Here is a 15,542-nt window from a genome sequence, read left to right on the forward strand (position 1 = left end):
TGGCTCCATCCACAAATCAACAGACAACAAGTGCTGGTGAAGATGTGGAGAAAAAGGGGCCCTCATGCACTGCTGGTGGGATGCAGACTGGCGCAGCCAAGTGTGGGAAACAGTATGAGTTTTCTCAAAAAATTAAAAATTGAACTGCCTTATGACCCAGTGGTCCGACTTCTGGGAATATACCCTAAGAAACCCGAAACATCAATCAGAAAGAATACGTGCACCACTATGCTCACAGCAACGTAATTTACTATAGCCTAGATATGGAAGCAGCCCAAGTGCCCATCAGCAGAGGAGTGGATGAAAAAGCTGTGGGACAGTCACACCATGGAATACTACGTGGCTATAAAAAAGAAAGGACTCTTACCCTTTGGGACAGCATGACAGACCTGGAGAGTATTATGCTGAGCAAAATAAGCCAGGCAGAGAAAGACAAGTACCATGTGATCTCACTCATACGCAGGCTCTAATGAACAACAAACTGATGAACAAAACAGAACCAGAGGCATGGACACATGGAGCGGAATGACAGAGGTCAGAGGGGGGTGGGTGCTGGGGGCTGGAAAAAGAAGGCGAGGAGATCAGCCAAAGGACATACATGCGTAGCTCCTGGACACAGGCAACGGTGTGGTGAAGGTCGGGGAGGGGCGGGGATGATGGAGGCCATCTGTAATAGTGTCAACAATAAAAAAGAATAAAGTACTCAGGCTTTCTCAGAAAAATAAAATCTCCTGAACGAACAAGTAGAGTAAAGCTAAGTTAGCTCTAATCCGCTCGCTCTGTGATAATTAGATACATTTGTGTTTTTGTTCTCTGAAACCCATCTAAGGACCATGGAATGCGCTGACTGTCAGCTGAGTGTCTGGTTGACAATCCCAAAATAATCCCTCAAGATAATCAAGCAGGCAGCTCATTCAAGAAAACAATGAGTCTCAGATTTTACTAGTGCTATCAGATCTCCTAAATTTTTACAGATAGTTTAGCTGAGTTCTATTGACATCTTAAGCAGAAAGGAAAAGATGAAAATAATAAGATTTATTCTTAGAAACCAAGGTCGGCATTACTAAATTGGACCAGAAAATGACTCTGGATATGACTATGAGCACATCCCCGGCCTTCATGCACACAGGGTTTATAAGCAAGCGATACTGAATAATAAAATAACAGCTTTAATGAAGTTTTTAGAAGTTCTGGTTATTAATCCAATCATCACAGTCATCGCTTTCATTACACTGGCACTGTTATATGATGTCTTGGTTTCCCTGGAAACAGACTCTGAAGCCAGGCGCCGCCTGCAGAGTGTACCGAGGGAAACTCTTGGGAGATACAATTGCTTGGAAGGGGAGAAGGCAGGAGAAGCTAAGCCGTGACGAGGCTCAGCTGAGGCTTCTGAACGTCCCACGGGAAGCCCTGGAGCTGGGCAGTCTGCAGCCCTCCCGGCGGGAGCGGGGCCAGGGTGCTGTGTGTCTGCGTCAGCCACTCACCCGCTGCGGGCGGTCCTCGGGCAGGACTCCCCCCGTAAGCTGTCAGTACCGCATATTCCCGCAGTCGGGATGGGAGCATCAGCACCAACGGGAGGATCTGGGATACGGTGATGACACCAGTTACACAGTGTACCCACCGTTACATTGATTGCAGACATACCTTGTATTGAAAACTGCGACGAGAAAATTAGCATGTTTCAGTGTTTGCCCAAATGTGATTTAATCTGAACTAGTTCCACGGAATCCCTGTGGACCAAGGTAGGCCTTTAAATGTAGTTTTATATTGTTTGGGGCATGTCACTGAAATAGTTTTAGACATTTTTATAGATTTTTTCTTAGCCTTGGAATACCACTCTTCTAACTTATCAAAGGGAAAAGGGGGGAACACAGCCAAAGGAGACAGCAGAGATGGGAAAATGAAGACTCCTAACAGAAGACCTACTTAGTTTTAGGTTTAACTCCACTCAGAGGGTTGAGAAATTCTACTTATGAATCCATCTACTTAGTTTTCTGCTCTGTGCTGGGCAGAAAAAAAAGAAATAGCTTAGAGTCCAGTTGAGCTCATATGATTTGTATGCACAGAATAAACAGAATGGCAGAGCAAATGTGGCCAGTTTCGTGGACACGTGGGAGATGGATGTTATATTGGGTGAGGTTAAGCAGCACTGGAAAAAGGTGGAAACCTAGGGTGGAAGTTTGCGTCTCGGCCTCTTGCCACAGCTTTGGAGTGATCATGCCTCTTGGCCATGCCCTCTCACCTGGGAGTGCCTCAGTTTCTTTAGCTGTTAAATGGGGGAACAATGGGTCAGGAAAGTCCAAAGTTCTCATGGAAATTCAGACCACTAAGTGTCACTTTAAAAATAAAAATACTTGCTTTTATTTGAAATAAATTATTAAAACAACAATCTAATGCTAAGCATACTGCCTTCAACAAGAAGTAGCTCATGAGCACTGCATTCTCTATTTTGTGGTTAGAGACATGGTCCAATGTGTATTGTAAAATGTAAAATACTCATTTAGAGAATTGGACACTTATTGGAAAATAAACCAATCAACATTGTCCTTAATTATTATTATTATTTGTCCCTTTCTCCAATAAGGGTTCCTGGATTAGTTGATACACCAGGATCCCACTCAGGGCCATTTTTTTTTTTTTTTCTTTATTGATTTCAGAGAGAGGAAGGAGAGGGAGAGAAAGAGATAGAAACATCAATGATGAGAGAGTCATTGATCGGCTGCAGCCCTCAACCCGGGCATGTGCCCTGACCGGGAATCGAACCCCGATCGCCTGGATCCTAGGTCGATGCTCAACAGCTGAGCCACGCCCGGCTGGGCAGGGCCAATTTTTTTAAGGTTAGGTGTGTGCTTTTCTCTTTAACTGACTAAAGTAGTGCAAAATAAAGGTGATTCGTGGGCATCAAGAGCGTTTCTATGAAATAATGTTCTCTACATGTCCAGGGTTTCTTGCATTCATACACGACATATTTGCTATTTTTTATTTTTTGAATATTTATTGATGAGAGAGAGACATCGATTTGTTGTTCCATTTATTTATGCATTCATTGGTTGATTCTTGTATGTGACCTGACGGGGGATCAAACCCAAAGCCTTGGCATATCGGGATGCTCTAACCAAATGAGCTACCTGCAACATACTTGCTATTAGGGCAAGTATTTAAAAATGTATATTTGATTTCAATGATGCATAATTCTCATGAACTGGGCAAATGCCTTGTAAACCAACAAGATCGGATTTACTATGACATATGCTCTAGTTTAGACTGAGGAAGAACTCATCTCTTATTAACTTGAAGACGTTACATACAGATTATGCGATTTCTTCAAAGGAGATAAAAGAACACTCAGGCAATTATAGACACAGCTTCTGTTACTTGTGACAAAATGCCTGTTAGATGATCAACTTTCTCTTTAACTATTAATAACAGTGACCTCAGCTTATTTTCCTTAAGATAAACTTGTTTTGAACAGCCTTTCTGTTCCCTTTTATGTTCTAAATGGAAGTCACTTGGCATAAACACATGGCCTAAATGAGCAGTGACAGACAACCCATCTGATCGACAAGCACTGAGAGAGGAGATCAAACGTGCGTTCCGCAAAGCAGGGGTAGCACATCATAAGCATAATAAAATAAAGCAGCCGGAAAGCAAGCCATGAATAATGGATGAGGGGTTTATTGAGCACTTTTAAAATATGCAGACTCTGGGTGGCTGACGGATTCCAGATGGAAAAGGTCCAAAGGACAGGTAAGTGAAAGATAAGGCCAGCCAAGGGGAGCTGGTTAGGCGATGGGGGAGAGCTCCCCCGACGGGGCCTGCAGAGCACATTTTAATTGTGTATGTCTCAGTCAGCCCGCCAGCTGAAGAGTCTCACAACGCGGGCATGACACTAATGCACAAGCCTACGTAGTGGAAGAAACAGTGAAATCAGCGAAGGTCAGGGAACACAAAGCTACGTGGCAGACGGCGCCCATGCCCACGGTGCACAGCAGAAGGCCCACGGCGCCCTTTCCCTTAACGGGACGCGAGCAGGAGGCGGGGGCCAAGAGCTTGTCCCTGGAGAATACGTGTTGCATCAGTAGTTTGTAAATACAAAAGCAGCAACAGATATGCTGAAAGAGCCAAAAATTCTTGTTCAGAGAATCTGAAGGAGAAATATTTGTTATTCAAGTAAAAGAGATATTTTTCTAAAAAGCTTGTTATTCACATTTCAAAGGAGAATTCCTGAACAGTTTTCATAATGGAGAGATAAACTTTCTCATAAATAAAATTTCCAGATTATGGCAACGTTTCCCATTCAAATATCACTTTACGAAATGAAAAATATATTTAATTTATTACATGCTTTTCACCTCTGGGAAAAACTATCAACTTTTTTCCTTCATAGTACATTTCATCACAGTTTACTTTCAATCAGAGTGGAAGGAAATATGATTCTCTTTCTGTATGCAATATTATAATTGCTTTATGTTAATTTAGACATTCCTATGATTGTCTTTTAATAAGTAAATGGTGTTTACATATTAACTCATATGTTTCTAACTCAGTTCACCAATGTTTCGGAATTAATACAGATAGAATAATACTTCGGTTCTTAGTTTTATTAAGTCAAAATATTAACATATTTTATCATACTTTTCCAAAACTTTGTGTACAGAATGAAACATGCCATCTGAGTGAGGCTGCTCAGGTCTGAGAGAGGGAAGTCAGCAGTGTTGCTGCGGGACAGCGCAGAGGCTCAGCGGGCTTAGTCCTGACGGGCGGAGGCGGAGGCCGAGGATGTTTTGCTAAATCTACGGGCAAAGCATTAGCGGTAGAAATAGTAACAGTATCGATTTCTTAGAACTTTCTATTTGTCAGGCATCTTGTGAATATGTTAACAGGCATCATTTAATATGTTAAACAGAGACGACATCACCTATTTATCATCAATCTGTTAAGCAAAAGAGCCCCTGGGCTCTACCTGCCCCCAGATCCACATTAGACGGCTCCCCGCGAGCAAAGCCAGCGGGAGCTCCGGGTCCGGGTCCGCTCCAGAGACCCAGCAGCGCCGGGAACAAAGCCCTGGGCGCAGCGGCACGGGGGGGGGGGGGGGGGGGGGGGGGCTGCACTTCGCCCCCATCACCCCAGCCCCAGCCCGCCCTGCTCGGGGCCGGGGACACCCCAGCGGGAAGACGCCCGCCTCCCCGGGAAGGGGCGCGGGACGGCCAGCGCCCAGGCCCCGCTCCGCCCCGCAGCCGCCCTCGCCCCGCGTGAGCGCGGGGGGCCCGCCCCCGCCTGCGCACCCGCACACCACGGCCCGACCAGCCCCGCAGCCGCCCCCCGCCCCCGCCCGTGCACCGCACATGGCCCCCGGGCGTCCACGCCCCAGGGCACACGGCGGCCGCGGGGGAGCGAGCGCGCAGGAGCCCTCGCGCCTGTCTGCGGCCTCGGACGGGCCCCGCCTCCTCTCACCAGCGTGACCCGCGCCGCCGCAGGGCGGCTCCTCCAGGGGGCACCCGCGCCGACCGGGCCGAGTGCGGGGTGAGACCTGGCGACCACGCAGCGCGGCCAGCAGCCAGGGCCTCCACCGTGTGTGAGTCCGCAACGCCCCGGCCACCGCACCCCCGCACGCAGCTCCTGTCACCACACACCCGCACCCGCACCCCCGCACCCAGCCCCTGCCGCCGCACACACAACCGCACCCAGCCCCTGCCACCGCACACACACACCCGCACCCAGCCCCTGCCACCGCACACACACCTGCACCCAGCCCCTGCCACCGCGCACCCACACACCTGCACCCAGCCCCTGCCACCGCACCCCCGCACCCAGCCCCTGCCACCGCACACACACAGCCGCACCCAGCCCCTGCCACCGCGCACCCTCACCCAGCCCCTGCCACCGCGCACCCTCACCCAGCCCCTGCCACCGCGCACCCTCACCCAGCCCCTGCCACCGCGCACCCGCACCCAGCCCCTGCCACCGCGCACACCCGCACCCAGCCCCGCAGCTGGGACGGGAAGGGAGAGGGACAGAAACACCAGGGAGGAGAGCCCCTGACCGGCTGCCTCCCGCGCGCCCCCTGCTGGGATCGAGCCGCAGCCCCGGCCTGCGCCTGACGGGAATCCAGCCGCGATCTCCTGGGTCCTGGGCGGATGCTCCACCGCGGAGCCACGCGGGCCCGGCCGGGGGAAACTTAATTTTATTAACCATTATCGCCCTAATAAACTCAACAGAAATAAAAAAATAAAAATTTGAAAAGTTAAAAAGAAATACAATGACCTCTTATTATCTTCTGGCCTCACTGTTCCTGTGAATGACCATCAGCGGCCCGCGCGGCCCGGCCGGCTGGTTGTCCGCGCCCCAGAAGGCCGCTGGCTCAGGTCCAGCCTGATCCCTGGGGGGGGGCAGCGGACTGATATTCTCTTTCTCCCTTTCCTTTCCTCTCTCTTTAGAAAATTACTAAAAATATTTCTTTAAAAAAAATCAACCATCATTCTTATAATAGTTCTCTTGTATGTAATATGCTTTTCAAAACATATTTTATCTCTACTTGTCAGCACCTTGACTTTGATATGCCTCAGAGTGATCTTCTTGTGATTTATTCTACTCAGGATTTATTGAAATTCCTAGAACTTCATATTGTTCTACAAGCAACTGTGGCTCTGTCAATATATTTTCCCATCTTATTTATTTCTGTGAAGCAGATTCCACAATGCATATTGTTCCATCCTTGAGATCCTTGGTTCTTTTCTCTGCCATCCATGTGCTATTACACCGGTACATTGAACTTTTATTTCAGATGTTTTAATTCTTAATTTTGGAATTCAAAATTGATCTTTTTATCATGTGCTTTACTTGGGTGCTATTTACCATCTGCTCAGTCACTATGCCATCTTCCTAATGTTACTCAGCATATTTATAATAGGTTCTTCGAAGTGCTTTCTGATCATTTTGACATCTGTGTGAACTGTATATCTGATTCTATTGCCTGACTATTTTCCTTTTAACTATGGTTTGTATTTTAATGCTTTGTCTCATGTATACTCTTTTGATTTTATGAAGAATCTGATATATACCATAGAGTTTCTGCTTCTTGTTTTGGTTCTCTGAATAACACTGCTTTTGTTTAAATAATCAAGTACATTACCGTAGGCAGATGACCTTGAGCTTCTGGATGCTTGTTTTCATATGCTGTCAGTGAGGTTATGTGGAAGTTTGCCTTTTGTTTGGGGAAGTCCTTAGGCATAGAATATATTCTTTGCTCAGTGAGTATGTTGTTTCTTGGGCTTCAATAGGAAGCCTGATGAATTGCTCCTGTAACTTGGTGGGATGAAAGCAATAAATACTATCTCCTGTTTAATGGATGATAGTTAAAGCCTCTGGGCATACTTTACAGTTTTCAGGCTATTATTTTCCATCAGACTTTCTGGTGACTTTCCCTTGCACGCACAATCCATGGATCAGATACATATAGGGCCGGTTTACATGCAGAGCTCAGGTGGTTGTCTCTTCTTGGCTTCCTGGCCCTGTGGATTCTAAACCTTCATTTAGAGTTTTCTCACAGGCCTGGAGGGGCCTCCAGGCTGCACGCTCCAGAGCATGCCCTCAGAGGAAAAGCCAATAAACATAAATCTCTCTAAGTCTTGCATATTTTTAATAATTAAAAATATTATAATTTGATTGTTATTAAAACTAGTTTATTTCTACCATTATTTTTTATCCACTGAGTTATTAAAGATATGTCAAGAAGAGAATGATTTTAATATCTTTGCTTTGAAACTAATCTCCTTACTGAAGTCATAATTATGCATAAGTTATGCATTTGATTTTCTGTTTATTTCAGTGAGAAATTATATTTCTTTCAAGTAATGCCATTTTCTTCTATTTGCTTATATTATGCTTTCTTAGTTTAACTTTATTTGTATAATAGGGTTGACTAGCATATTTAACTCGAATCAATGTTCAACCTTTATTATTATTATTGTTACAATTATTTTATTAGATAATTATTGTCTAAATCACATTATGAAACATTTTACTAGTTTGCATTTTAAAAATAGAATTAGATATTAAATGTCATTATGCTTTTTCAATATCTCTTAGGAGAATTACGCATCTGCTCTATCTTTTTGGCCTGAAGATATTATAAACGCTAGTGATAGATATTATGATAATGAATGATTATTTTCTTCCAAAATGAATATTACTGGGTCAGAGAGTATTTAATACATTAATGGGTTTTATTTTCTAACAGTTTTAGAATTGTTGAATCTCTATCAAATAAAATAGTGTAATTCTTTCTTTAATCTTTTTTCACATCTTGGTAAGATTTTGATGCAAGGTTTAACAAAAATTATGAAGCTAACTTTTGGGCTTGGGACCATTAAATACTAAAAAATATATATTTATTTTATTCAAACTCATAAAAAGTCAATTGTTAAGGCTTCTTGGTAGTTAATTTTTATTAATTTCAAAGAGAGGAAAGGAGAGGGAGAGAGATAGAAACATCAATGATGAGAGTCATTGATCGGCTGCCTCTTGCACACCCCCGACTGGGGATTGAGCCCGCAACCCGGGCATGTGCCCTGACCCGGAATCGAACCGTGATCTGGATCTTAGGTCGATGCTCAACCGCTGAGCCACGCCCGGCTGGGCTATTTATGCTTTTGTTATAAGTACATATTAGGTTCATTACAAGGTAATTAGATGTAATAAACTTATATTTGTGTATATGCTGATTTTATCTAATGCAACAATTTTCAAAGCATTTTTCTTAAAAATCTGTTTGTTTATATGTTAAGCCACTGTTTTAATTTATTGTCTAAGTGCAAAAATAAAATGTTTTGAATAATTTTAGTAATATTCTTGCCTTATAAATCATTTAACTATAGCCTGGCCAATGTGGCTCAGTTGGTTGGAGCATTGTTCCCTACACCAAAAGGTGGTGGGTTAGATACCCAGTAAGGCCATATCCCCAATTTGCAGGTTTGAACCCTGGTTAGGGTGCATACGGGAGGCAACCAATCACTGTTTCTCTCACATTGATGTTTCTTTCCTCTCTCCTTTCCTCACTCTAAAATCAATAAAAAATTAAAAATATATGCATATAAAAAATACTCTCTCCCTGAAATATGATTCCTAAAAAAAATAAATAAATCATTTAATTATATATAACATTTGAAACAAAAATACACAAAGAAAATATAAACTTTTCTATACCCTGCTTTATACCCAGTATAATACAGTTATTAATGTTAATACATATGTTAAATGGTCAGATGTATCCATCAAATTAAAATTTCTGGCAATTTGAGTTAATGAGGTGTTTGTTAGTGTTATTTTGTTTTTTCCCCCTGATAATTTTAAGAATAAAAATTGATTACACAATACTGATAACTCTAAAACTTTAATTTTTATGTAATGAAGTAACAGATATTTTTAAAAGTCAGTATCATGTGTATCACTAATAACATTGTATGAGAGTTTCCTTGACTCTGCATTTATGCCAAGATTTCTTGTGGACTGACTTTTTATTTTACATCTTTATTTACTTATTGGTCAGACTAGTATCTAAAGTGATATCAATTTGTTTTAATTTTCATTTCCAAGGCTATAAATTGTATTGAGCATATTTATATGCATTTATGGGCCTTTCTGTATCATGTCCTGTAAAATTCTTGTCTATGGCTTCCTGCATTTTATATTGATTTTTTTAGAGGTTTATAAGTATTTCTTTTATATTTTGAATATTAATCCAACTTTAGGATGCATTTATAGTATTTTTCCTGTTTTGTGGTTTGAATTTTAATTGTTATGTTTTATTCTTTAATAAGTTTTTAAATTTTAATAGAGCCTATTTCTTTTATATAGTTCACATGCTATATTAGTACAATTTTGTTTTGTTTAAGAAATCTTATCAACTTGGAGTAATAAAGATACTTTTCTATAACCTCTTTCAAAAATCTTAAAGTCTTGCTCTTTATATTTAAGTCTTGGATCCATTGGCAATTAACATTTGGAATGGAATGAGGTCAGAGTACTGTTTCCTTTTCTTTTTTCCACATTAATAACTAGCAGTTGTGATATTATTTTCTGAATGCTGTACATTTTACCATTTGTTTACTCTTTCAACTGATATTTATTAAGCACCTATTAAATGCTGGTCACTGTTTCAATATTACATTTATATCACTAAAAATATTAAAGTACTTGAACTTCATCAGTGAACAAAATAGACAGAACCCTCCTCCTACTGGAGCTTAGGTTTTTGTAAAGACAAACATATAGTAAACAGCAAATCGTAAGTTATTACTGCAAACTGCAAGTCAGAGGGGTAAGTGCTATGGAAAATAAGAGCAGAGTAAGCTGGATGAGAGAGTTTCGATTATAATTAACATAGAGTGCTTAGGGTAGGCCTCACTAAAACATGAAAGTTGGGCAAAAATCTGAAAGATGTAGGTTTCTAGGCAAAGAATATTATAGCTAGAAAACCCAGTTCAAAAGTCTTAACGAGGGAAAATAAGAGATGAGGGTGTGAGGGATGGAGAGAGGAGGGAGGAGAGAGCTGAAAGACAAGTGCAGGAGGCCGTGGGGAAGGACAGGGCTCACACGTGATCCTTTGGGCCACTGCAAAGGTGTTGGTTTTAATGAGTGAGATGGGTAGTCAGTGTTGGGTTTTGAGTCAGGAGTGACCTGATTGGACTGTCTCATATTTTAAATTGATCATTCTAGATGCTGTATCAGGAACACAATACTAAGGGGCAAGAGTGTGAACTCATTGAAGAGGCGAACCATAAAAATCCTAGAAGGTACCACAGGCAGCAAAATCTCAGACATTTCTCATAGCAATATGTTTACAGATGCATCTCCTAAGGCAAGAGAAACAAAGGGAAAATAAACAAATGGGACTACACCAAAATAAAAATCTGCACAGCAAAAGAAACCATGAACAAAGCGAAAAGGGAGCCCATTCTATGGGAGAACACTTTTGTCAAGGATACATGCGATAAGGGATTAATTTCCAAAATATGTAAAGAACTCACATAACTTAGCAAAAAGAAGACAAACAGCTCAATTATAAAATGGGCAAAGGACCTAACAGACACTTTTCCAAAGAGGACATACTGGCCAATGTTGCAAATTAAAACCACAACGAGGTGTCACTTCACACCTGTCAGAATGGCTCCATCACCAAATCAACAAACCACATATGCTGGCGAGGGTGTGGAGAAAGGGGAGCCTGGTGCACTGCTGGTGGGAATGCAGCCTGGGGCAGCCACTGTGGAAACAGTATGGAGGTTCCTCAAAAAATTAACAATGGAGCTGCCTTTTGACCCAGTGATCCCACTCCTAGGAATATATCCTAAGAATCCTGAAGCACTAATCAGAAAGAATATACACACCCCTATGTTCATAGCAGCACAGTTTACAATAGCTCAGATCTGGAAACAGCCCGAGTGCCCATCAGTAGCTGAGTGGATGAAAAAGCTGTGGGACATTCACACCATGGATACTACGCGGCTGTAAAGAAGGATCTCGTACCCTTTGGGACAGCATGGAGGGACCTAGAGAGTGTTATGCTAAGTGAAATAAGCCTGTAGAGAAAGACAGGTATCAGATGATCTCACTTATATGTGGAATCTAAAGAACAAAATAAACTGATGAACAAAATGGATTCAGAAACATGGAAGCATGGAACAGACTGACAAATATCAGAGGGAAGGGTATGTAGGGAGAACTACCAAAGAGCTTATATGCATACCCCGTGGACTCAGACGATAGTGTGGTCGGTGAAGGCCTGGGGAAGGGGCAGGGTGAGGTGGAGGGGGTCAATGGGGAAAAAGGGGGGCATCTGTAATAACAACACTAAAGATAAATAAAAATAAATAAATAAAGAGACAATGAACGTCTCCAGTAGAAGGTTAGCATGGCTGAGCCTACAGAGGGTAGTAAAGAGTGGCAAGGCTCTAGATACACTTGCAAAGTGAAGCCAACAGGGTTTTCTGATAGATGAATGTATGGTTTTAAAGTGTTCCAAAGATGTTGACTAGAATATTTCTCTAATCAGCTGAAAGGAGCGTTGCTGTTACTGAGGTGGGAATGGCTACAGTAAATAGATTGGTAGAAGATCAAGGTGGGTTTTGGCCTTGTTTATTGGAAGATCTATTAGATACATTTTCTCTGCATTTCAATCTGTTTTTACTTACTTTGTACTCCTGACGCTTCCTTACTGTCCAGCACTGTGACTATTTGACCCATCTTTGTGTGTGTGCAAATTGCCAGTGTTTTTCTTAAGCTCATGCCATGTCCTCCACACTTCCTGCTGCAGATCTTGAAAGAGTTTCATACATGCTGAACCCAAAAGAGACCCCACTTTGGGCAACAATCTTATAGTTACAACCACTTTCTTAAATTATGTTACCTAAGTGCAGGCTTCTAAATCTTCTTCAGATTCAGAGTCTAGAATGTCTTCTAAATCAAAATAAGTTATGGACTGTCATTCACGGGGCAAAGTAACACTTTGCCTTTTTAAATAACAGCAAAGGATCATGCTTTCTTTAAAAATCTTAAGGACAAGCTTATAGTAGAGGCAGAATGCAGATTTGACTTTGTATTTCTCATTTGATTAAATTCATTGGTTTTTCTTCTAAATAAAATTGCATATTGCAAGATATTAACTTATCTTGAAAGTTACCTGGAAAGGTTTGCCAGATACATGTTATAGCAACGATTCCCAGATCCAGAAAGTCTATGCTAGTGCCCGAGACGTGGTAAGTTTGCACATACTCAAGAAATGACCACCTTCCCCACCTATTGGTTTGTACTTGAACATGGGTTTCAGAACCTCTCCTCTATCAGGCCATCTTTCTCCACATCTCTAACTCAATTTTCCACCATGTTGATCTCACCCTTTACTATTTTCCCTGCAGTTGTAAATTCGTCACTGGAACTATCTTCCTAACTTATTTTTTAAAACTCAGCTGGCTTCAAATTCATCTCAATTTGTTTTCCCATCTCATTAATTACCAAGGCCATACTTCTTTGATGGACATAGAAAGAATTTTCTGTATAAAATTTTACTCTGATTTATAGAATTAATTTCAAAGTCCTTTCATCTGTCTCTTCTATGCTATATTTCTTTCTTTCTTCTTTTATACCATAAAATTTCTTCATAAGAATAATGTATTTTTGTTTTTTTTATTCAACTTTCTATTGCCCAGACCTAACAAAACCTACTAATTATTCCAAACTATTCTTTGTTTTTTTTCTTGAATCCCCTTTTACATTTTCCTGGGTAATGTTAAATCTCTCCATTTTGAATTTAATGTGAAGGCGTAAATTATTTAGATTTACATATTAAATTTATAAATTAGGTGAAGGAGGAGGGTGTGGGTTTATGAGGTGTTCCATAAGGGAGCTTTGTTTTTGTGGTTTTCTTTTGTTTCCTAGAAAGTCCATAAGCTACTTTGTTTTCTGTCGGGTGAAGACAGAATAATTTCCCAGAACTGTCTTTAGTTGACAAAGGTAAAGATGACTCTAAGCGCAAGAACGTTTCTTGTCTCCCTCATGTTCTCCCCTCTTTCTGATACCTTTGCTCCTTCCACCTTTTCTGTTATCTCCAGCTATGTGTCTGAATTGCAGAGTAAAAGTGATGTAAAAAAGAGCCACAGTAAACACATCCAGTATTTATTGTGAATGAAAACTTAAATATTTGTTGTTGAAGGTCACTGAGATTTGGAGTCCTTTGTCACTGAAGCCTAACCTGTCTGTAACAGTATTCATGTTGATGGGGGTTTCTTCTGTATTTGCTTTATTTTTATTACATGGCATATATATATATATCTTTATTGATTTCAGAGAGAGGAAAGGAGAGGGAGAGAGAGAGAGATAGAAACATCAATGATGAGAGAGTCATTGATCGAGCCTGCAACCCGGGCCTGTGCCCTGACTGGGAACCGAACCCCGATCGCCTGGATCCTAGGTCGATGCTCAACCGCTGAGCCACGCCTGGCCGGGCTACATGGCTTTTTTAAGGGAGGGATTTAGGAAGATTTCTATGCTACCATTCCCCCTCCCCAATGAATGTGTTTAATTTAATTCAGTAGATGAATTAAATGAATTGAAAAACATTACTAAATTTAGCATAAGATAAATTAATTGAATTAATTTTTATTTCTGTTTTTATCTAATTTCAGTCTGCTATCAGTTTATTGCCTATCACATTTCTGGGTACTGTTATAGCCCAATTTTCTTCTGACTTCAAATTACATCATTTTTTCTTCTCTACAATGAGAAATTTCCACTGTATTCATGGTTGAGATATAAAGGCTTCCAGGCATAAAGACCAATATACAAATAATTTACACATTGTGTTAAATTGTATAATATAAGGTTCAAATAGAGCATAACTGCAAGGTTCAAAAGTAGATCATAACTATAAGATTCAGATATTATCAAGCAGAGAAGTGGTTAACATCAGCCCAACTGTCAGTCCAACCTGGACTGAGTTAATAAGTCTGAAGGTGGTGATTAGGAGACCAGTGGGTGAGTCTGTCTGTCTGAATGTGTGTCAGTCTGCCTCTGGTGACCTGGGACTGTTATCACTGTAGGTGGAGTGTATCGGATGTCGAAATTTGGAAAGTAACGATGATTTGAACAATGCCTGTTTCTTTCCACTGCCCCTAGAAAACTATATAGCTATTTCATGTTGAAAATAATATTTTGAAATATGGAAAGGGGCATATATATTAGAAGGATATGCTGCAAGGATAATTCCCATTTTTAGGAGATGTTCAACTGCTAAAGACTCGAACAAGATTTCAGATAAAGAGAACCAAGTCAATAGTTAGCAATATCTGTACTACTCAGTTTTGAACTTAATTATACGTAGTTTAAGAAAAGTTAATTAATGCCTTTGGACATTGCTGTTCTACCATTTGTCTGGATTTCCCTCATCTTCCTACATCACAGACACACTTCCTCTCATCTTTTAAGACTTAGCTTAACCCAAATTAGGAAAATCTCTTTTGTGCAACTACTGTATTCTCATGAAGTCATTGACTCTTCTAGCAGTTGTCACATTCTCTTGTTCTTAGAAAGTAAACTGCTAAATGAATGAAAAAAAATGAAGGGAAAGGAGGAAGATTATGTTAGGTAGTTTGACTCAAATAACAATTACATTTGGTAGTCACAAACTGAATTGACTTACATCTTAAAAGAATCAGTGAAATAACGTTATAAATCATTTAGATTCACTAAATAAAAAATGAACAAACAAAAACAATACCACATGCTATTGAGCATGTGGAGTGACTAAAACCACTCATACACTGCTGGTGATAATACCAAATAGTGTAACCACTTTGGAAAGCACTTTGACCATTTCTTACAAAATTAAACATCATCATAGGACTCAGCAATCCCACTAGAAATTTACCCAATAGAAACAAAATGTATATCTTTACAAAAATGTATAAACAGATGTCTATAGCACTTTACTCAAAAGAGCCACAAATTAAAAACAACCTACATGTTCATTAACTGGTTAATGGAATTAC

The sequence above is a fragment of the Miniopterus natalensis genome, chromosome 8, assembly GCF_054644295.1.
Source record: "Miniopterus natalensis isolate mMinNat1 chromosome 8, mMinNat1.hap1, whole genome shotgun sequence".
Taxonomy (NCBI): domain Eukaryota; kingdom Metazoa; phylum Chordata; class Mammalia; order Chiroptera; family Miniopteridae; genus Miniopterus; species Miniopterus natalensis.